Below are 23,289 nucleotides of genomic sequence, written 5' to 3' on the forward strand. Positions count from 1 at the left end.
GACCACTATTTATCCATGCATATATCATGCCCTAGATGGGGGGAAAAAACTGGTTAAATGCAAACCCAACTTTAAGATCTTTATACATCTGGGCTTTTATTAAGTTGAGTATAAAAAGAATAATTGAATTAACTGATTAGGTAGTGTGCATAGCAGTCTGTGCTAATGCATATGTGTATAACCAAAGGCATTTGCGACCATGACCATCCACATTTATTCTCTTCATTTCCATCCTACAGAGTCTATTTCATTCCTAGCTTTCTTGTAGAGCTCAAGCTTCTTAGCTAGAGCTTCCCTCTTCTCCATGAGTCCTATGTCCTCATCTAACATCGCCCCTAGCTGCTCCTTCTGCATAGAAAACCAATTTATAGTCAGCTTCAATACCTTTTTCACAGTAAGATCACCTAAAGTAGATTTATTTGATTACCTGTGTCTATGGTCAGTCTAAGTTTCCTTTATTCAAAACTAGAAACATCTGGATTAGTTAAGACTTTGCATTCCGGATTGTTTGATCAATCAGTAAAATTCATGTTTTTGCTCAAGTTGTATGTGCAGAGAAGGTCCAAGATCTCTGTAATTCACTATCTTCTGAGCTCACCAAAATCCTACTGTACTTCCTCTTTCTTATGACTAGAAAATCAATTGTGGTGGTCTAGTTTGTTGAGCAAAGAGCATTTCTCCAGTTTTGGGGCTTACTACTTGGGCTCGCCATAAATTATCCGGACCTTTGGCATTGGCAGATTTTCAAGATGATGTGCATCAATGATAACTGATATTGATGTCAATTTAGCACTTTGGAAAAGAAAAACTTCTCCATGATTTCTCTCAAAAAAGCTTCATTGAACATTCAGACGTGCATTAATACTTTTCTTAATTCTCTTTCTCTTTCTCTTTCCTTGCAACAATGATGATAGCATGTGATTGAACCTCAGCCATCAGACTAAACTAGTGGCCTTGCCTGGACCTGGGGACTATGTGCACTATCAGCATTTGTAACAGCTATTCCTTGAACCATAAATTAAAGTAGAGAATGCAACAAGACAAGGGTAGGAACTTTACCTCCCTTTTTCCGATTTGAACATAGAAATGATTGAGCAGTGAGCGTTTTGCTTCTCTAACTTGACAATAAGCAACAACCTTGGGGATGGAATTATTTAGCGCATCGCATACCATGCCCACATAAGCTGAGACATTTGACCCTGCGAGCAATTTATGAACTTATGTTAGGAGTTGGGACAAGTGCAAACTACACAAAACACCATTCTTTTTTAGTCTGAATCCGTAAATCCATGTAACAGAAACTTAGAAAGAGCAGCTGCTATACCAATCCTCCGGAAATGGTTCTCTGAATCTCGGTCCATATTAGAGCCTGTAGCATTGGAGCCTGAAGCATTTGAGCTCTTCTCTCGCTCCGTAAGGAGCTTCCGGAAGAATTCCACTGTCAGATAATTAGATTCCATGTCCACCAGTCGTATGACAGTTTTCTTGCTATCTTCACGGAATCTTTCTAAGGCTTCTCCTGCTACTGCTGCTATGTCAATTTGTAGTGTTGGGAACCACTTCAATTCCTACAAAAGGCCATTAAGGGTAACCTCTGGAAGCAAATACCACCCCTAGCAATATACTCAAAGGTAGCAAAGGCATTCAAACTTGGAATTAGACTGCTCCATTCATGCCATATTAGATGTGTGCTGGTTTAGATGCCTAAGTTTGTAAAGACAGCATTTGTATGCGTACTAAATTTTGTATCAGTTACATCATTGTGGACAACTAAGCATCTGCCCTGTAGTTTAAAGGGAAAAAATGAAAAAAGAAGAAACCAAAATAGATATTTTTTTTTTTTTTTTAAGAAAGACACCAAATGGAATTGAACATAGTTGTCAAGGCAACGCCTAGGTGTTCAGGCGCTTTGGTCGACTTGGGTGCCTTGGTCACCTACTTGATGTCACCTTGCTTTTTTATCCTCTCCAACGCCTTGGGTCGCCTAACCCCCGTGACAACTATGGAATTGAAACCAAAATTAAAAAAAAAATTCCCCTTGTTTGATTCTTTCTTGCAAAAGAAATGTTCAATTAATAGGTTTATACGATTTTTATCTTCCAATAATAGGTAGGCAGATTAGTTAATGGGCTAATAAAGGTTTGTGGTATCAACAATTGTAAAATATTATGAGCTTAACAAGTTCGCATCATGAAAGAAGTTAAATAGAGGATGACAATTTTAAAGACCATAAAACTACCTAGAATTATAAGAAGCATCAGATATTCTTTGAGAGGTTTATGACTACTTGACACATGTATCCCTTTTCTGAAGAATCATTGCAATTATGTAGAGCCACAAAAATAAATTGGCAATAAATTCTTCTCTATTCTTTGAAAGAGAAATACTTTTTGAAATGTACAACTGTTCCATTAACACTTTCTTACAGTTACATGAAGCCAAATTTTCTTTAAAAGGCTATTACTTTTTATATGTGGTTCCATTCTGATAATTGTCTTAACCTTTCCAGCTTTCAGGATTTGGCTACATGCACTATAAAAGTGATTCAGTGATTCATAGTTTTAATGCCAATGATTCCAGCTGATTGGCAAAGATCAGCTACTCAACCGAACTCAAGTAAGCATTGAATTACATGAGTACCGAAGAACTGACAGTTCTTTTTTGCTAGTTTATCAAGCTTAAATCACACTTATTCCAAAACCTTTATAGAACTTAATCTAAGAGACGAAGAACAGGATTATGTAAAACTAGCATGGGCTCTTGTCACATTCACATAATTCATTCATACAAACAGTTTTCTCCAACCATATAATACTCACCTCTGTCTCACCTATCGACTTTCGAACAAGATCTTTCAAAACTATATGCACCAGCTGAAACAAAATAAGCCTAATCAATGAGACAGAAAATCTACATTAGTAAAGACAAGATTGAGTTTTTAATGTCTAAAGGTGCATTTTGACATCACCTTGTGCAAATAAAATAAAAAGCTTTACCCGTTTGAATTCTGTAGAATTCAGTGCACACACATAGAATACCATGGTTTTGGAAGTTTTATTCAAAAAATAAAACCATCCATCATTTACTTTTGGTTATTTATGACTTTCAAATATTTTTTTTTATTCAGAAGGCATTATTATACAAGATAATTAGTTTATTAATTTCAGAATCATATAAAATCATGACTGGACGTAATATCACAAGAAACCATCCACAAGGCTTTGGGGTAACGAGGATTAAGACAAATCAAACCAATAAAAGAATGTTATCAACTGATATTTTAACAGGAACCTATTTATAGACAAACTCGTATGGTAAACTTAAAATAAGAAATTGCTATGCTGAACATAGGATTATAGTCCTTGCCCTACATGCAGGTTCAGTGGTGAACCAGCTGAGTACACCATGGTTGCAGGACCAACTTAGCATTACAAAGTAACAATATCTTCAGCATAAAGTTAAATTAAAATCAGAGTATTACAGAGTCAACTGAGGCTTCAGCTGGGCCCTTAAAGTATCCAAGAGAACTGTCAATAAGCCTTCTATTTTCCTGTTCTGGAGCAATTAAATGGGGCTGATAACCATCTGCTTCTGAAATAACTTTTCGAACATTTTGTAAAGAAAGATGTCGATCAAAGGGAAGCTTCTTCAGAGTAGCTGGTAACTGGTTATCAAAAACCCCATATATCCGATCTCCACCACAGTCGCCTGAAAGAAGCAAAGTATTCAATAACAATGAAACCTTTGATGGGGAAAATCAAACATTGCCTTGATAGCAATAGAAAAGATGTAGTAATTCAAGAAGCCCTAACGTATGGGATGCAATAAGCTAACATGCCATACTGAAAAAAAAAACCCTGGAACATTTTAGTATGAGCTGCATTATTGATGCATATCTGGTAGACAAATCTGTTAGTGGTGAGTTTCAGATAGAAGGAAGAGAAGAAGAACTCGATCTGTTAGGTAAGAAGAGAGGAAGAGAGAGAGAGAGCAAACCAGAATCATGTGGGCGGAGAGAGAATGGCGAAGGGATAGAGAGGGCTATAGGGTTCATAACATTCAGAAAACAAGCCGTATATAGCTGTTAGACTTCAGCCGGTCGACCGGACCATGACTAGCAGTTAGAACCAACGGTTCTATTTCTGCCTTAACGGCTATTTGGCCAGTCAACTGTATGGGCATCTAGTCGACCACCTGTAGCTCAAAATCCAGACCTTGCTCTCAGGAAGTTTTTCCTATCAGATCAAGTTCTGTCCAGTCGACCATCTAGTAATTCAGACATCCGTCCAGACTATAGGACATCTGGATGATCGTCCATCTGGATTTGACTACTTAGGTTAGTCATGCCAGTCATTGTCAGTCGACCGTATCTCGACTGCCATCTCAGTTAAGACACAATAATGACTGTCAACTTATATCCTAAGAGACTGGTTGACTCCCTTATCTTTTTGGGTGACTTATTACAACTTTTAAAGAGCTTCTAGGCGGCTAGAGTGCAAATACTCAAGTAAAGACCTAATTCTATAGACACTTGAAGCTTGGTCTTGATCACTTCATCCCTTGATGCATGTTGCTTCTTCCAAATCATTACATTCATCAATTCTTGAATAACCGTGGCTCAGTGAAGCTTGTATGTTGTGATCGTCTGATTCTTCATCTCTCTTCAATCGATGCTTGCTTGATACGTCTAGTTAAACTCAGGTTTGATGCTTGCAGCTTCATTGGTTCTTGAGCTTTGGGAGTTAGTACTCCCAAAATCATCATGACCATATGGTCATCACCAAGGTGTCCAGTTTGGTAAACTATCACCTATGTGTTTATTCATCTTCGAAACACATTTACACATTGATAGAGTATTGGGCAGAAACTAATATGCCAACAAGATAAACTTTTTCGGCCTCTTATTGTCTCCTCATAAGGGAAAACAACACAATGTAATGCTCATAAAATCTGGTATGGTTCCCTGGCCTTCAAATCCTCAATTCAGTTTTTGTGTACATTTTTAATGAACAATCGTCAAGACCATCCAAAACAAATATGTTGCTAATATTGCAGAATCAAAAAAGACTATTAGCATTAAATAATGTACTACCTGGTTTTGACAGAGAAGTTGATTGCTTTCCCTTTCAAGATATTTTTCATTAGAACTACAAATATTTTACTATCACTATGGATTGCACATTCACTTAAAACAATCAATTAAGTTACGCATTTTTCTTTACTGGATTAACCAACCAAGTGAACATAGTGTAAGACATAGTTGTATTGGCTCTAGGCGACCCAAGGTGTTGGAGGGGGCTTACACGTCAAGACGATACCAACAAGGCACCCTTCGAGCAAAGGGCACCTGAATGCCTAGGAGATGCTTTGGCAACTATGGTGTAAGACTGTTGGCCCAACAACGGTCCAGGGATCAAACCATGGTTCCCTAGGAAGACCAAGATATTTATCCTTAGGATTTTGCATGCCCTGGGTTAGCCCATGGTGTCTCATGGGTGCCCCATTTTAATTTTTTAGGGCTTCCCATGGTCGCCCATGGAAACCCTGGTGCATCCCTGTTAGGGTTTCTCCTTCCCTCATGTGTCCCATAAAATTTATTATCACAGTAGGGACGAAGAAACTCATCCCTAGTCCATCACATGGCAAGGGGGATCCATCCCTAACTCGAATGCGCAGCGAAAAAGGTCGATTCGAGTTTCTTTCGCATCCCATAAATATTAATAATCAATAAAGTGAAGGAATTAATGAAGAACTGCTAACCTGGTGAGCCTCAAGTGTTGCTCCTCCAATAGACAGTGGTTCTTCCTCCAGCGAGCGCTCCAAGCAAACAGATCTAAACCTCCAATGGTGCTACCAAGGTTCTACACGCCAGTCCCAGATGCCCTCAAACTCTTCAGCACAGATCTAGGGTTTCACAAACCCTAACTCTTGAACACAGGTGAGAGAAGCAAGAAGAAGAAAAGAGATCACAAGAGGGAGAGAGAGAAACCAAAAACGTAGGAGAGAGAGTGTTTGCTCCAAAAACGGGGAGAGCTCCTCTCTTCTACGTTTTATGGTCCCCTATTTATAATAATAGGGTTTAATTAAATCCTAGATAGATTTAATAGAGCCCTAGTGAGAGTCTGACTCTCTCTCTCTCAGTCTGGCAGTTCTGTTTAAACTCAAAGTGCTACACAGGTGAAGAAGCAGAATCTAATAGGGAAAGTATTAATTAGATTCTTTATTTAATTATTAATGGATAATTATAATTAGCACCAAATCCATTAATTAAATAAAGAGCCAATTAAATTAGCAAATTCCAAATAACTCCCTATATGATAACAATTTATCTTATACAACCCCCCCCCCACTAATCAACACCATCATTATGGAATCTAGAGCATGTACACATGTACTGCCAAACCCCAATCCATAGTACATGTCCATATAAGAACGTCTGTGCATCCGATCGGGTCCCGCAAAACTTGATAAAACACTTTATTTGAAATAACTATAAATAATGTATCATTTTATGTAAAATAAATTTTGCAAAACCATTTCCAAAATAGTACTGGATCCAGATTCTGATCCGACCATGCACAGACAGTCTCTATCTTGGTGTTCCCCAATCGGGCAGTGGTGACCGTGTTGGATAACTCCTTCACTTACAAAGTGTTCACGCATTCCCAGAACACCGGCTTTGACTCGCTTGAGTCTCAGTCATTGATGAACCAAAGAATGCGATCACACTTTACAGTGACAGGGTTCCCTCAGGTACAGGGTGTCGGTGACACATGTCTATCCCTTCCTTCATCTGGAAGTAATACATGAGAGAATCGACAAAGTAGATTCTTCGTCAATGCACACATCAAACATGTGAGCACTCGCATTTGTACCTTAGCATCACATGTCTAGGCATACCCAATTCGACAACCATATGATAAGGATGCCCAGCCCAAACCCTAGTCGTGACTACCATTTTAAGTATAACTTACGGACACATAATGCTCAAAAAGTTTATATCGCATGTGACAATATTAAACTAAAATGTATAAATGTTCAATACAAAGGTGAACCGGGTTGAACTGGATCAAACCGGATTTGATGGACACACACTTGTCCAACAATCTCCCACTTGTACATCAAAGCCAATTCCCCATATATTTTAAACCCATGCCTTCCATGTGTTTCTCAAACACTCCTGGTGACAAACCCTTTGTCATGGCATCAGACACATTTTTAGTTGTGTCTACTTTGGAGATACTCACGTCGCCTTGCTGGATAATCTCTCTGATGAGGTGATACCTCCGCTGCACGTGCTTGTTACTCTGATGAGCGCTAGGCTCCTCAGCTTGTGCAATGGCCCATCTGTTGTCACATAACAGGGGAATGGGGCCCTTGACAAGATCAGGGACTACTCTAGAAATGTTAGGAACTTCCTAACCCAAACACCTTATTAGCCGCATCACATGATGCAAGGTGTTCATAAAAATAGGGATCGGCTGTAGATTTCTATTTTGTACTCCTCTAAACAATGGCACCTCCACTCATTAGACTCGTAACAACTCACAATACCTACTGCATAGCAAATGTCCGGCCTCGTACGCAACATAGCGTACATTAGACTTCCTACTGCTGAGGCATAGGGAATCCTCTTCATCTCTTCAATGTCCGTCTAAGACTGAGGACATTGAGATCTGGAAAGACTGACTCCATGCCTGAAGGGAACACTTCCCCTCTTGGAGTTCTCCATACTAAATCTGGTCAGGACTTTGTCTATATAGGTAGCCTGTGACAAGCCTACCATCCTTTTCTGGCGATCTCTTACAAGTTTGATCCCAAGGATATAGCTAGATTCACCAAGGTCTTTCATCGAAAACGTTGTGGATAACCACTATTTTACTGATGAATGGAATCCTACATCGTTACCAATCAGCAATATGTCATCTACGTATAAAACAAGAAAACATACTGCCCTCCCACTGATCTTCTTGTAAACGCATGGTTCATCCATGTTTTGATCAAAACCAAACGATTTGATTGATTGATCAAACCTGATGTTTCAGCTCCTGGAAGCCTGCTTTAGCCCATAAATAGACATCTGCAATTTGCACACCTTTCTTTCTTCCTCCAAGGAAGAGAACCCCTCTGGTTGTTCCATGTAGATTTCCTCTTGAAGGAATCCATTTAGAAATGCAGTTTGCACATCCATCTGCCAGATCTCATAATCAAAGTGTTCTACGATAGCCAATAAAATCCTGATAGATTTCATCATCGCTACTGGTGAAAAGGTTTCCTCATAGTCTATATCTCTTTCTGGGTATAACCCTTTGCCACCAGTCTCGCTTTGAATCTCTCGACCTTTTCATCTGCGCCCTTCTTCCTCTTGAAGATCCATTTACATCCAATCGGCTTGACGCCAAGTGGTGGATCGACTAGAGTCCAGACCTTGTTGGAATGCATCGAATCAATTTCAGAGCACATTGCTTCCAGCCACCTAGTGGCATCACCATCCTTTAGAGCCTCAGAGTATGTCATCGGATCATCATCCGATTCAACCGATACCATGTGGAACTCTTCCACTGTTTCCTCTTCGGTTAGAAGAGTTAGCCTGGTGGGTGGTCTAATAGTCCTCCCACTGCGTCGAGGTTCCTCAGGTGTTAGTATTTCAGCGGGTATGTCAGTTGGTCTCACTTCTGGAAGTGACGTTTCTGAGCCATCTGACAGCTCTTTTATGACTACTAGTTCAGACCTCTGGGTCATCATTTCTTCCTCAAAAAATGTGACATGTTTACTTACAATGACCTTTTGGTCAACTGGGTCATAGAAATAATAGCCTATCGTGCCTTTGGGGTAACCTAAGAAATAGCATCTCGAAGTCCTGGATTCCAACTTGTCTGTCTGTTGCTTTCGCACATGTGTTATGCAACCCCATACCCTAAGGTGTTGAATACTGGGCTTTCGCCCTTCTCACAACTCAAAGGGTGTCTTGGCTACAGACTTAGATGGAACCCTATTCAAGATATATATATATATATATATATATATCGCCGTCTCTAAAGTGTACCCCCAGAAAGAAAGAGGCAGCTCACTATAAGTGAGCATCGTCCTGACCATATCCAATAGGGTCCGATTGCGTCGTTCGGATACACCTTTTTGTTGTGGTGTGCCTGGATTAGTTAGCTGACTAACTATCCCTTGGGATGTGAGATGTTCTTTAAACTCATCCGATAGATACTCCCCTCCATGATCTGATCGTAAGGACTTAACGCGTTTACCGAGCTATCTTTCGACCTCGGCTTAGAATTCTTTAAATTTATCAAAAGCTTCCGATTTTCTACGCATCAAGTATATGTAACCATATCTAGAGTAATCATCGATGAACGTGATAAAGTACTCATACCCATATCTTGCTTGTATGTTTATGGGTCCACACATGTCAGTGTGTATCAACTCCAACAAATCTGTGGCTCTAGCACCTTTATTGCTAAAGGGTTTCTTGGTCATTTTGCCCTGAAGGCATGACTCACAGGTGGGGAATGGTTCCACCCTCAAACTCTCTAAGGGCCCATCCCTCACCAATCTACTGATTCGGTCCACATTAATGTGACCCAATCTTAGATGCCACAGATATGTTGAGTTTACTGGAGCTGCTTTCTGTTTCAAATCAACATTTGAAACAACATTCATTCTAATAGGGCAATCTAGAAAATACAAACCACTTTGCATATATCTGGATGCCACAAAGGAATTATTAAAACGAATAATCAATTTAGAATTAAAGGAAAAACTATATCCGTCCAAAACAAGTTTTGAAACTGAAATTATCTTCCTCTTGAAAGAGGGTACATAATAGCAATCCTTTAAAACTAAACTAGCAGAACTAAAATTTAAAATAAAAGTTCTCACAGCCAACGCCATGGTCTCAGCTCCAGTGCCCATCTGAAGACGCACTTCATTTCTTTCTAGGTTCCTTGTCTCCTTGAACCCCTGCAAATCATTGCAAATGTGAACAGTGGATCCACTATCCACCAACCAAGAATTGGTCGGTTCAAAAGACAAATTAGACTCATAAAGAACGTGAACATCACATGTACCTTCTTTAGCAGCCTCTGTTTCATCCGGCTTCTTGTCTTTCAAAGTTGCCAGGTAAGCACGACAGTTTCTTTTCCAGTGACCCTCCTTCTTGTAATAGAAGCACTTGCCTATGCCTTTATTGCCAGATGTAAGTACCGTGGTCCTCGGGACGAGGGTTCCTCAGCCTTATGGCGACAAGGATTGGCTTCGATGAATAACGGCGTATCATTCCGATATATCATCATGGGGATTGGGATCCTGCTTTATAAAGAAATGGAGTCGCCACCTAGGATTAGGGCCTAGGACCCAATGGGTGTAGCCCCATCCGGGGTTAGCGGAAAGGGCTACTTGATTCCATATGGTCTGGTCAGAGATTCAAGGTAAGTAGTCAGGTTACGAGGGTGGGAAGGTGTTAGGCACCCACCTCGCCCGGATAAACCGGTCTTTCTACTAGATGCTGGTTTTTGAATATTCTCCCTTGATAATATATCTTATACTAACATGTAAGGCTAAATTATGATACACTAATCTTGACAAAGGAAGAGAAAATCATCTATTATGTACACTAAACGAGTTGCTTTAATTGTCTACATTATGCCAAAAATAATGAAAGGGAAAGAGACAGATACCTGTCTAGAAATGCAAGAAATGAATGAAAGCGCACCGAGAGCGAAATATGTGATGTCCCACGGCTCAGGTGGAGACGGACGATCGTCTTGTCTCTCTCTTGTCGGACAGAATGAGGCTATACGAGATGAGTTTTGTCACTCAGACTTCGGGCAGAGTAACGGCTATATAAGAGATTCTCGTTATCTGTATACAGACAGAATAACGACTGTAAAGGGAGTTTTTCGTTATCCGTACACTGACGGGATAACAATACCCGAGAGCAGAATCGCTCTATACTTGGATGGGTAACCGAAGGATCTACCCAAGTCGAAAAACTCCACTCACTCACATACTCAAGAGGGAAAAACGGAGGAAAAGAAGGTAAAAAGGGGGGCAAAACAAGCTCTGGAGGGTCTCCTTACCCGAGAAAAGCTTGAGAAATGAGGGGGGGAGACCCTCCTATTTATAGGGAGGGGTCCCCTCTCTCTCCTGGCTAGATAAGTCCTCCACGGCGCCGTGGGGGACTTTTCCACGGCGTCGTGGGTGACGTCAGCAGGCTGATGTCACACCCCCTCATGGCGCCATGGAAATCCGGTACACATCCCCACGGTGCCGTGGGAAGGCGTCCACGGCGCCGTGGTGGGGGAGGGGGAGCAGTACCTCCTTCAGCATTTGATAAAAGGGTCTTATAAGTCATTTTAGGGATGTTAAGGTGATTTGGTTTATATGTAGGGACAAGAGTCCTTCATGAGAGAGATACTGATGTCTGTCCGTGTCCTGTTGTCATCATGGCCGAGGGGTGACAAAATTCAGTGTCTACACCAGACTTTCCACCCTTGGCTTTCAGGGTCTTACCCTTACTTCCCTTTTTCTTCTTCTTCCCGTTTGAAGAAGGTTTTGCCTCAGTTGCATTGACCTCAGCCTTGTCCTTTTTCAAGGACTCTTCAGCCTCTACCAGTGCATTAGCAAGCTCGGTGAGCTCCATCTCCTTCTCGGACATCTTGTAGGACATCCTAAAAGGTGCGGAGGCAGAAGTGAGTGACGCTAAGATTACATCAGCCTTGTATCGCAAGCTGAAATCAATCCCTATGCACTCTAGTTTTTCAAACAGATTGATCATTTTCATTACATGATCCATCACTGGAGTCCCCTGGGACATCTTGGAGTTATGGATTTGACTCACCGCATCAAAATGTGCGTGTGTCAACTGCCTGTTGAACAATTCAACAAGCTTATCCATTTTACCCCCAGCAGTGCGTATATCCTTGACTGAATCTACAACTGACTTTTCCAATGATCCTAGGATATAGAGTGATGCCTTGGAATCCCTCATGAGGAACTCTTGCATCTCTTCATTTGCCTTAAAATCGCTCGGGTCGGGTTGAGGAGGAACTTGTTCATCTAGAACTGTGTATAGTCCTTCAGCAGTAAGGAGCAACTTAATGCTCCGGTGCCAATCTACATAGTCTGTACCATTAAGTTTGTATTCGCTAATGAGTGTTAACAGGTTGGAATTAACGGCACCCATCGTATATTAATCTACACATGCACAAGTAAATAACCACATGCTAATTAATGACCATTGAAAATAATAAATTGAGCACACACACATCAATGGTCTTTCATGATTTGGGTTTCCCTCATAACCCAAAAGATGAATTGGATACCTACAACCCTTGCATGCATAACTTACCCTGTCGGGAGTCATTATACACACCATGGTAGTGTGGACTAAGTTGTCCGCCTCATGGGCTTCCAATATTTTTGGTCGCCTAGGTGCCATGTCCAGATCCTGTCGGCTGACACACACCCAAGTCATGTACTTACCTATCGCATTAGTTAGAATCATGGAATCATGAAAGATGGCCCACTGTCGCAGTGCCCTCTCACTATCCATACCCTAATGTATCTCGATAGAGGTAAATATAGATAAATGTGACAGTGGTCCTGACAATGTCCTGTCGGCGTATGCGGAGCATATCACACAATCTCTACATTTATCTTTAATAGGAGGCCATGGACATGTCTACCGCTTAAGACTAGTCCATATCATACATGTATTATGATTAAAGAGGGATTAAGCAACTCGCACATACATATCATGGATGGAATAAAATAACATAATTAATCAACATTAATTAAAAGTGATTATGAGATGACGGCATTTTTATCAGAAGCAATTAAAGAACTCTTCCAATAAAAATAAAACTAATAACTTTGGGTGCATTTATCATGCCATGGATGCCACGCCTCGATCATCTCCTCCGCCCGATCACATCTTCAAAGTAGGTGACTTGCATCTCCATAAGCTTTGAGCGCCACATGTGGATCACCATCTACATGCCCTGGGAGTCCTAACTCCTCTAAAATTACAATGGAAACCTAGGAAAAATTCTATACACTTTCCTTTCCATAATAATAAAGAAACCCCGCATGGAGAAACCAACCCACCATTTGGGCTGCCCATGGGATGGAGTACATTTGTTTATAAAAAAGAAAGGGGGAGAGAGAGAGAAAGAGAGAGAAGCATCACATCCACCCATAACCCCATGTATCACATACATAAACAATCCATCTATTTATTAGAATGGCATTCCCATAATCACATCATAATATAATTTCAAGCATGGGCATTAAAGCAAGTGGACCAAAAATTAAAACATGGATTTCTTCAATTATTGAACCACCACATCGCATGTGATAACATGTATCCAAGCCCATAAAATTAAAATCGCATTTTAATTGCAAGTGGATAAAGAGAGAATCTCTTCACCCATCATCATCCTCCAAAAAACAAAACAAATGAATAAAATTCTGTTTTGAAAAATCCTCTTTTTTTTTTTTTTAATTGTTAAACTGAAGGGAAAACAAGGGGGTGCATGCAGCCCACATGCGCAGGCTGCAGGCACTCCCTGCGCAGCCCATAGGCACAAGGCCCACGGACAGCAGCCGCAGGCCTGCACCCCGTAGGCTAAAGCCCACGGACAGCAGCCTGCAAGCCCGCAACCCGTAAGCTTGCTGCCCGCAGGCAGCAGCCCTCAAGGGATGCGCACATAGGCAGGCAATAGGGGGAGGGCGTGCATAGAGGCTTGGCAGCGTGCGCTCCCCCCCCCCCCCCACATATAAATCATGATTAAAAAATTTAAATTAATAAAATTAATAATCACTCTTTAATTTGATACATGCTTCAACAATTGGAATAAATAAAACAAACCAAATCCGTCATCACATGGGTAGGTTGTTACACTAACAACCTTGTAACTACCCATGTGCACATGGGAAGGTTGTTACAACAACCATAATTTTAACTACCCATGTGCCAACTTGCATCCCACTCATGACAATCATATTAAACCATTAATTATCTAATATTCATGGGTAGGAAAGGTGTCTCTGATACCACACTGTTGGCCCAACAACGGTCCAGAGATCAAACCATGCTTCCCTAGGGAGACCAATATATTTATCCTTAGGGTTTTGCATGCCCTGGGTTAGCCCATGGTGTCCCATGGGTGCCCCATTTTAATTTTTTAGGGCTTCCCATGGTCGTCTATGGGAACCCTGGTACATCCCTGTTAGGGTTTATCCTTCCCTCATGTGTCCCATAAAATTTATTATCACAGTAGGGACGAAGAAACTCATCCCTAGTCCATCACATGGCAAGGGGGATCCATCCCTAACTCGAATGCGCAGCGGAAAAAGCCGATTCGAGTTTCTTTCGCATCCCATAAATATTAATAATCAATAAAGTGAAGGAATTAATGAAGAACTGCTAACCTGGTGAGCCTCAAGTGTTGCTCCTCCAATAGACAGTGGTTCTTCCTCCAACGAGCGCTCCAAGCAAACAGATCTGAACCTCCAATGGTGCTACCAAGGTTCTACACGCCAGTCTCAGATGCCCTCAAACTCCTCAGCACAGATCTAGGGTTTCACAAACCCTAACTCTTAAACACAGGTGAGAGAAGCAAGAAGAAGAAGCGATCACAAGAGGGAGAGAGAGAAACCAAAAACGTAGGAGAGAGAGTATCTGCTCCAAAAACGTGGAGAGCTCCTCTCTTCTGCGTTTTATGGTCCCCTATTTATAATAATAGGGTTTAATTAAATCCTAGATAGATTTAATAGAGCCCTAGTGAGAGTCTAACTCTCTCTCTCTCTCAGTCTGGCAGTTCTGTTTAAACTCAAAGTGCTACACAGGTGAAGAAGCAGAATCTAATAGAGAAAGTATTAATTAGATTCTTTATTTAATTATTAATAGATAATTACAATTAGCACCAAATCCATTAATTAAATAAAGAACCAATTAAATTAGCAAATTCTAAATAACTCCCTATATGATAACAATTTATCATATATAACCCCCCCCCCACTAATCAACACCATCATTATGGAATCTAGGGCATGTACACATGTACTGCCAAACCCCAATCCATAGTACATGTCCATATAAGAACGTCTGTGCATCCAATCGGGTCCCGCAAAACTCGATAAAACACTTTATTTAAAATAACTATAAATAATGTATCATTTTATGTAAAATAAATTTTGTAAAACCATTTCCAAAACGATACTGGATCCAGATTCTGATCCGACCATGCACAGACAGTCTCTATCTTGGTGTTCCCTAATCGGGCAGTGATGACCGTGTTGGATAACTCCTTCACTAACAAAGTGTTCACGTATTCCCAGAACACCGGCTTTGGCTCGCTTGAGTCTCAGTCATTGATGAACCAAAGAATGCGATCACACTTTGCAGTGACAAGGTTCCCTCAGGTACAGGGTGTCGGTGACACATGTCTATCCCTTCCTTCATCTGACAGTAATACATGAGGGAATCGACAAAGTAGATTCTTTGCCAATGCACACATCAAACATGTGAACACTCGCATTCGTACCCTAACATCACATGTCTAGGCATACCCAATGCGACGACCATATGATAAGGGTGCCCAGCCCAAACCCTAGTCATGACTACCATTTTAAGTATAACTTACGGACACATAATGCTCAAAAAATTTATATCACATGTGACAATATTAAACTAAAATGTATAAATATTCAATACAAAAGTGAACCAGATTGAACCGGACCGAATCGGGTTTGATGGACACACACTTGTCCAACAAAGACCAATCTATATCTTTTGCAACTTGCAGATTATTAACAAAAACAAAAAAGGTTCCTTTCCATTTACCCTCCACCTAGGTGCTCCCTGAATACACGGTCAAATGCACGACACATGTCTAGAATTGTATACAGCTGGGCCTGTAACAACCAAAATATGTGAGATAAATAAAGTCGGGCTAAAAAATAATTACATATTTTAGGACAATTGATTTCAAAGAGATTCTCAATTGTTACCCCCCCCCCCCCTTCAGATCGAATAGGCCTGCCAAGATAGTCCAACTCTGTATTTAGCTAATCAATTGTCTTATTTATTAATGCTATAATACTTGGAATGCGTTGCCTGATTACCGTCTCCAAATGCTGACAAAAAAAGTAAATCATGATAAAAGACGACTCTATGTTAATAGCCCTTAAATGTGGAAAGAAACATCCAGAAAACAATTGGTGTCCACCTGAGATAGAAGTTTCGCTAGATATTTTGATCCCATTTTATGTGCTAAGTGACTATAATCACTACTATTTTGGAAATATTCCATCTCCTTTCTACAGGCATCAATCATATCCACATTCTTATTAATATCAGCTTGTGAAAGGTTCACAATTCCAACCCAGGGATGCTACAGTCTGTATGATCTTCCTTCAAAAACCTTACACATTCAGAAACAACAGCAAATCATTTTTCAAAAGTTCAGATCACCAGGTTTATGCAAAACATATCATGTAAGAATATCAAGAGTGTCCAGTATATTTGGGATAGTGCCAGGTTAACTCCATGTAATCTTGTGTACAAACATAAATAACATGTAAGGTCAACATTTTTCTATAGAAAGCCAAAATTATATTCGTACATCCCGAGCATTGGTACCCTTGTCCATCAGATCAAGCTTTGTCAACACCCCAAATGTTCTATTACCTAACAAAAGTACAAAATACAATAAAAATAATGCAATAAATGCATAAAACTGTGAACCAAATATGTCCAATTTGAACCTAGAGTATATACACAAAGCAATGCAACCTTACTGTGAAATAAAAACAAATAAAATTTAACCTCAATATACCAGAAGGATCAACTTGTCTTGCAATCTTTATAGCATCTGAAGTGGCAATATCTTGATTTGTAGGAGAAATGGCCAATATGATGGAATTTGGCTACAAAACCAAAACAAGTTTCTATATGATCGATTAAGGCAGAGAAAGAAATTGATGATGCATCTTTGCAATAATTATCTGGGCCTCGAAAGAAGCATGGATAGTTCCAAAACCACAAATAAAGAAGCCCTGGTATCACGCAACTTTAAAACATAAGGTATATGCAGGGTGGGCAGGAGGGGACCTGTCATCAATGGATCTCACATAAGCAATTAAAAATCAGAAAGAACATACATGATACATGGTTCTATTGAATTCTTAAACAGCCAGCTGGAAAAATACGAGTAGTAGTTTTGGAGAAAGAAGAATTCTTAGTTATCTACAATCATGTCATCAAATTCTTGTTTGGGAACCCACAATCATGTAAGATGACCTCCTGAGGGTGTCTGGTATGGATACAAATCCTGGAATTAGATCTACCTCCCAAATCTTAGGGCATTGGGATTTCAGTACTACAGATCTACTAAATATACATAGGAATAATATGCAATGTCCCAGTAATCAAGCAAACTGTATTTAATGATCTAGTTCATGTTCAATTTATGCAGAACTAATTGATACATATTAAATGCACATTAGTAAGAATTAGAGAATTGTACTGAATGGGAGATCCAAACACATATCTCACACCAACACTCTGTTGTTTTAGATCTGAACATCTTCTTTTGGGGAATAACCTAAATTCATAAGAAAGACCCTGAACATCTCCTTTTGTGGAAGTATAAGCTCAGAAAAGAGAGAGAGAGAGAGAGAGAGAGAGAGAAATAAAGATGATGTAGATTCTTCACCAAAATAAATTTGTTTTATTAGGAATAAGTCTAAGGTTGGGTTCTATACATGTTGGGCCTTTGATCCCATGGGTTTTCTATGTAACAGGCCACTTTTATAGGCATAAAATATGGATACTTAGGCTGCATACGGGATTTGTCGTTTTAGTCCCATACTTAGTTTTATTTTGGGGTATTTGTTCATAATTGAACCGGTAACCAATGGTTCAATTTAAGTGATTTTAATAGTTTTCTTTTAAGTATTATTAGGACTCTGTTTTGAGTCTATTTCAGTTTTCTAATTAGTTTAAGTTACCTAACAAGTTAAGAATTGGGTTAGGCCTTTCTTTTTTAGTGTAGGAGTCTATTTTTTATTCTTTTATATAAGGTTATAATTGGAGCAAACATTGAACACGAATTTTGATATTAATGAAAAGCTTTTGCTTTTCTTCTTCTCCGTTGAAGATTTTTGTCTTGTGTTTGATCAAGGCTGATGGGATTGGTGTTTGATCCAACTGACACCTTGCGGTGGAAAGCCCGGGTGATTATTTGGTGGGATTAGTGTTTAATCCAATAGACACCTTACAGTGTGAAGCCCGGTTAGGTCTCTTCAAGTTCTACTTTCTAATTTCAGTCAAAGATTCAATTTTATTTAAGTTCCTCCATCAACAAGCTGTTGCCAATAATTTTCTGCCATTACAAGTAAGTGGAAGCATCCCCATCCCCATCCTTCTTCTTCTAATCCTCTAAACCACCAAACCCTAACATCCCCCCATCACTGAACAACATTCCCATAACCTAAATTCTGCCCAGACCAAACCAACCAGCAAAATCCCTCTTTTTTAGTTCAAATTCTCCACCCCTGCTCCTATAGCACTCTATCCAAACCCTAGTCCCATCCTCCCACTCTAAATCCTAGATTCCCCTATTTTACACTTTTCAAAAACCTGAAACCCTAACCCTAAATTGTTGTTAATTCAAATCAGCATACTTCTCTCCATTAAAACATCTCAGGACCTTCACTGATAGACTCCCCTATACCTGTCTAGCATAACCAACACCTCAAACCCTTACCCTAATTTTGACCTAAAATCATATTTTGTCCTAACTGGATTACCAGTTCATATTAGATCCTAGTGTACTAGCTCCTAGTTGGTCTTCTACCAACTTAGGACTACATTAAAAAAACTGACAAGAATTCGATGTTTAGATATGTTTCTCACCTTATCAACATAAGAGCGGACCATGTTTTCAATATCTTCAACAATGTTGTCTGGTTATCCCTCTGCAAAGGAAAGAATTAATCATAATAGAGAATAGTATACCACTAAAATAAAATAGCAAGGAAGCAATAAGATCCAGAAACTTACCTACAGTGACTTTTGTCAACCCAGGTAGATCAACGAGTGTTAAATTCACAACTGCCAATTAAACAATATCTTTTTCATCAAATATACTAAGAGAGTGAACATAAACGACCAAATTAACAATGAAAAAGAATGTTTTTTCTTTTAATACTGAAACACTCTAAACTACGACTATTGAAGCAAAATAACCATCTCAACTGTTGAAGTACTAGTGTGCTAGGGGCAGTTTAGTCTTTTTCTCTTTCTTTTCTGTTATATGTAATGTCGGTTCGTTGTAGGGGTAGTATTGTCCTATCCATTTATTATGATTTATTATAAATAGAGAGGGATAGACCTGCGGTAGAACATTCTGTTCTGGCCGCAGGTTCTCTTCCACCTTTGAACCTTGTGTGCTTCTTCTCTTCTTTCTCTTCTTCATTCTCTTATTATTCTGGTCTGATTATAGGATCCTAATGCTCTAACATAGTTCAGAGCACCTATAATCAGATTAGAGTCCCTTCCACAATTTCCCTGTTGATTTATCTTTCTTGATTTTCCCTTGTGGTGATCAGCCACCTATTGTTGTGGTTACTATGCGTTAAAACCACTCCTTTCCCTATTAATGGAGTGTTTTAGTTCTGGCTACACTACTAATGATTGCTGATTTGAAGATTGCATCTCCTACAGCTAAGGTCTGCAAAAATCGATTCCAAGGCAAAAACCTGACAATGTTAATCTCTTCTATATGGCTGTTTTTGGAGTTGTGCTTATTGAAGATTGTGATACTATGGTTCCTAGTTGGTATTTGCAATTGATTGCATCTTAGATTTAATGCCTATAGTGTGTACTTGAAGTTGGGGTTATTCTTCTCAAAACCCTGACATTGATTTCCTCTTGGCTAGTTTGATTTTAGCTTCTATTTTGCTAGTTTGTTTTCTTCTTCTTGTTGAAGATTCAAACTCTTCTACATCCTGGAGTTGGTTGTATTAGCTGCGCCTTGGTTATATCTTCCAAAATCAACTGCCATTGCCCTGTTTCAAGAATCAACTGCTACTGCCTTTTAGGAGTTTGAAGAATTTCTTGAATCAGCTGTTGCTACCCTTACTCTTTTTTTTTGGGAAGATTTTTCTCTCATTATGGCTGACACAAAGACTTCCACCGACAATGTCAATGTTCAGATTACATCTGTCAAGCTCAAGGGGAGTTCCAATTATTTATTGTAGGCCTAAACTGCTCGTGTCTACATTATGTAATAAGGGTACCTTAGGAACTAGATTGTTGTCTAGTTGCCTTATATTGTAATTTTCGTTTTCACCTATACCTCCTTAAGGAGGTGTATGTAATTAATTTCTTATTATTAATGAAGTAATATAGGTATGTTGGAGAGAATACTCTAACACACAACATTCCACCATCTTCCCTATTTTTCTTCTTCTCTTCTCCCTCATCTTCTTCTTCTACTCCTTGTTCTTGGAAATTCATTAACTTCCAACTTGATACCAAAGCATACTTTTTTTATTTGAGAGTCGAGTTACTTTCTTCTTCTTTCCTCCTCTCTTTGGAACCCTAGGTTACAAAGCGGTTCCAAGGAAGAGAATACTATGTGAAAGATTCGAAAAAACCATGAGATGAACTTGTTTGAAGATCATTGGAACATCAAGAGGAGGTCTCACATGAAGAAATAGAGCTTTTGAAGCACAAACCAAAGTGGGGGCAGCTTCTTTTAAAAGAAGAAGAATACTATTTCACCACTAAATATGTAAGCAAAATTTGTAACACAATAAGAAGAAGAACACCATTTCACCACCAAATCTTTTAAAAGAAGGGCGGTTCTTCAAATTTACATATGCATGTATAATGAAGTAATCCAAATACAGCAATTAGACCAAGAGCCAGAGCTAAAGGTATGTAGATACAAACCATTTGGAGAGTAGATGCTTAGATGAATCGGAATGTTGGAGATATGCTTCATTTTTCCAGTTATTCGATCAGTTTCATCCTGAATCTCCTTACGCACAGCAGCTTCAAAAGCAAAATGAGTACTTATTGCTCAATACAAATTTTTATTTTATCCTCAATCTTTGTGTAAGAACCAAGGCATTTCAGCTAATCCAATTACTCCTAACAAGGGGTGGGTTCTACCCGATGCAAATCGGATCTCGCCGGTGAAACCTAAACCAAGGACCCTAATTTCTCCTAAAGAGGGTAAACGGGTTGGTAGGAAGTCGCCACCTAAAAAGGGTCTAGGACCCATAAATATTCTCCACTAGGGAGTGACTAATGACTCAATGGATAAGACTATGGTCTACCCAGATCATCGGGCAAGTGTCAAGTTACGGACTGTGAAGGTGTTAGGCACTCAGTCTGCCCGGTTGAAACCGGTCATCCTTTGCTTTGACCATTGTTGCTCACTAAAACAGTCCTAGTCTCAAGCCACTTGTCCTATACTAGGTATCTATGTACAGGGGTTCAAAGTCTAAACCAGATTTCTAAGTTATTCTAGACTAAGGTGTAATCAGATAATTTGACAAAATGATTAAGCTACCAAAGCATTATACAAAAATATACAAAGCATGGAATATGAAATACAGAACAATGAGCATGGAACACAGAGCATGGGGCAAGATAATCTAACTAAACATATCACGAGGATTTTTAGAACCTCCACGGGCTAGATGACGGACTAGCCCAACTCCCATCCTAAAGACCGTGCATCTACGTCCCAAGGGAACCCCAAATCAAACATATCTCAACTCGAGCCACTGGTGGGCACCCTCTCACTCACATGCGCACTAAATCCGTGATTGGTCATTGGGCCAATGCTTGGACACCCACGACCCGAATGATCCCTAAATAGGGTCTCAAGTGATCTGAAATGGGATGGGAGACCAACATGAGGACTATGTCGATAGACCGGAATTTAAAATCCCAGTACAAGTCATAGGCTCATTGGTTTTTGAGGCATGATGTCAAGATCATATGGAACCCTACATTCTACACAAAATGATTTTTGAAATTCATTTGGAATCCCATAACCTCGATTCATAATTGATTTGAATTTGGGGAGGTATTTATTTAATCCTAAATTATAAATTAAAATGCACTCATGGGCCCAAAGGAATAAGCCCGAATCTCTCCACCCAATCCGATTTGGTTAATGGATCATTGCCCATACCAAAGCCAAAGTCAATTGGCTCCCACTTGAAACGAGTCTAAATTGGGTCCGCATAGCCCATTATCCAAAAGACTCATGCCCATTCACAATGGGCCGACCCAATCCTACAGTCAACTACTTTAAGCCAAATGGGCCCAAGTTGGGAACACGGCCCATACCGAAATCCCAACTAAACCAAGTCCAAGCCTCGTAATTTCAAGCCCGAAACCAATTTCTCAATTAAATGCCTAATACCATTGGAGGCCCAAGATCATACCCACATTCATACTAACCTAGAAATGGGACCAAACCCCCAAAAGCCCAACCATTTAATCATATTTGTAAGTTCAATTTTAAGTCCATTTTTGATTCGTCAATTTATCAGATTGGAAACCCGAACTAAAATCATGCCCAAAGGATTATACGGGTCGAGCACAACCCTTCCCCTTTGACCGATGTCCCACTTATAATGGGCCAAAAGTTATTAGAGGTTCAGTCTGCTCAGACCAGAACCAAAGCCAAATGGACCCAAATTATTGGGCCCAAACCAAATTCACAAATTTAGAGGTCTGAAACCCAAATCCAAATATGGGATGAAATTCGATCAAAACCCCTCAGCAAATTAAAATTTAACTGATCATCAACCCAATCTAATATCAAATACGATCTGACCCAACCCACAAAACACAGTCTGATTCGAGAACTAATTCATAAAATTCAATGCCACAGACCAATAAATCACTTGGATAACTAAAATAAACCTAACCCAAGACTCAAAATGGCACACACAAACAACAGGGAAGAGAACAAACATAACAGAATTTTATCCATCAAACTAAAATTGATACAACAAACCAAACTGCAACCGATCAACATAACGAAATTAAGAATCATGGGGCTAGGGTCATGTGAGCAAGACATAAACAATCTAACAGGGTTGAAATCTGATCTGAAAATATTCAAAAAGATTAACAGAGAGCATCAAAAACAAAGGGATCGAAGCATAATACTACACAACGACCATAGGCATCCCAATGTTCAAAAATAGACAGAACAGAAGAGCTGAAGCATTGGAATAAAC

General features: G+C 39.7%; 1 pseudogene; it reads right to left on the reverse strand.

Annotated features, from left to right (window-relative positions):
* Positions 1-216: 216 nt before the first annotated feature.
* The window catches only part of LOC122647757, a 28,552-nt pseudogene continuing 5,479 nt past the window's right edge, over positions 217-23,289 (reverse strand).

The sequence above is a fragment of the Telopea speciosissima genome, unplaced genomic scaffold (genome assembly GCF_018873765.1).
Source record: "Telopea speciosissima isolate NSW1024214 ecotype Mountain lineage unplaced genomic scaffold, Tspe_v1 Tspe_v1.0140, whole genome shotgun sequence".
Lineage (NCBI taxonomy): Eukaryota > Viridiplantae > Streptophyta > Magnoliopsida > Proteales > Proteaceae > Telopea > Telopea speciosissima.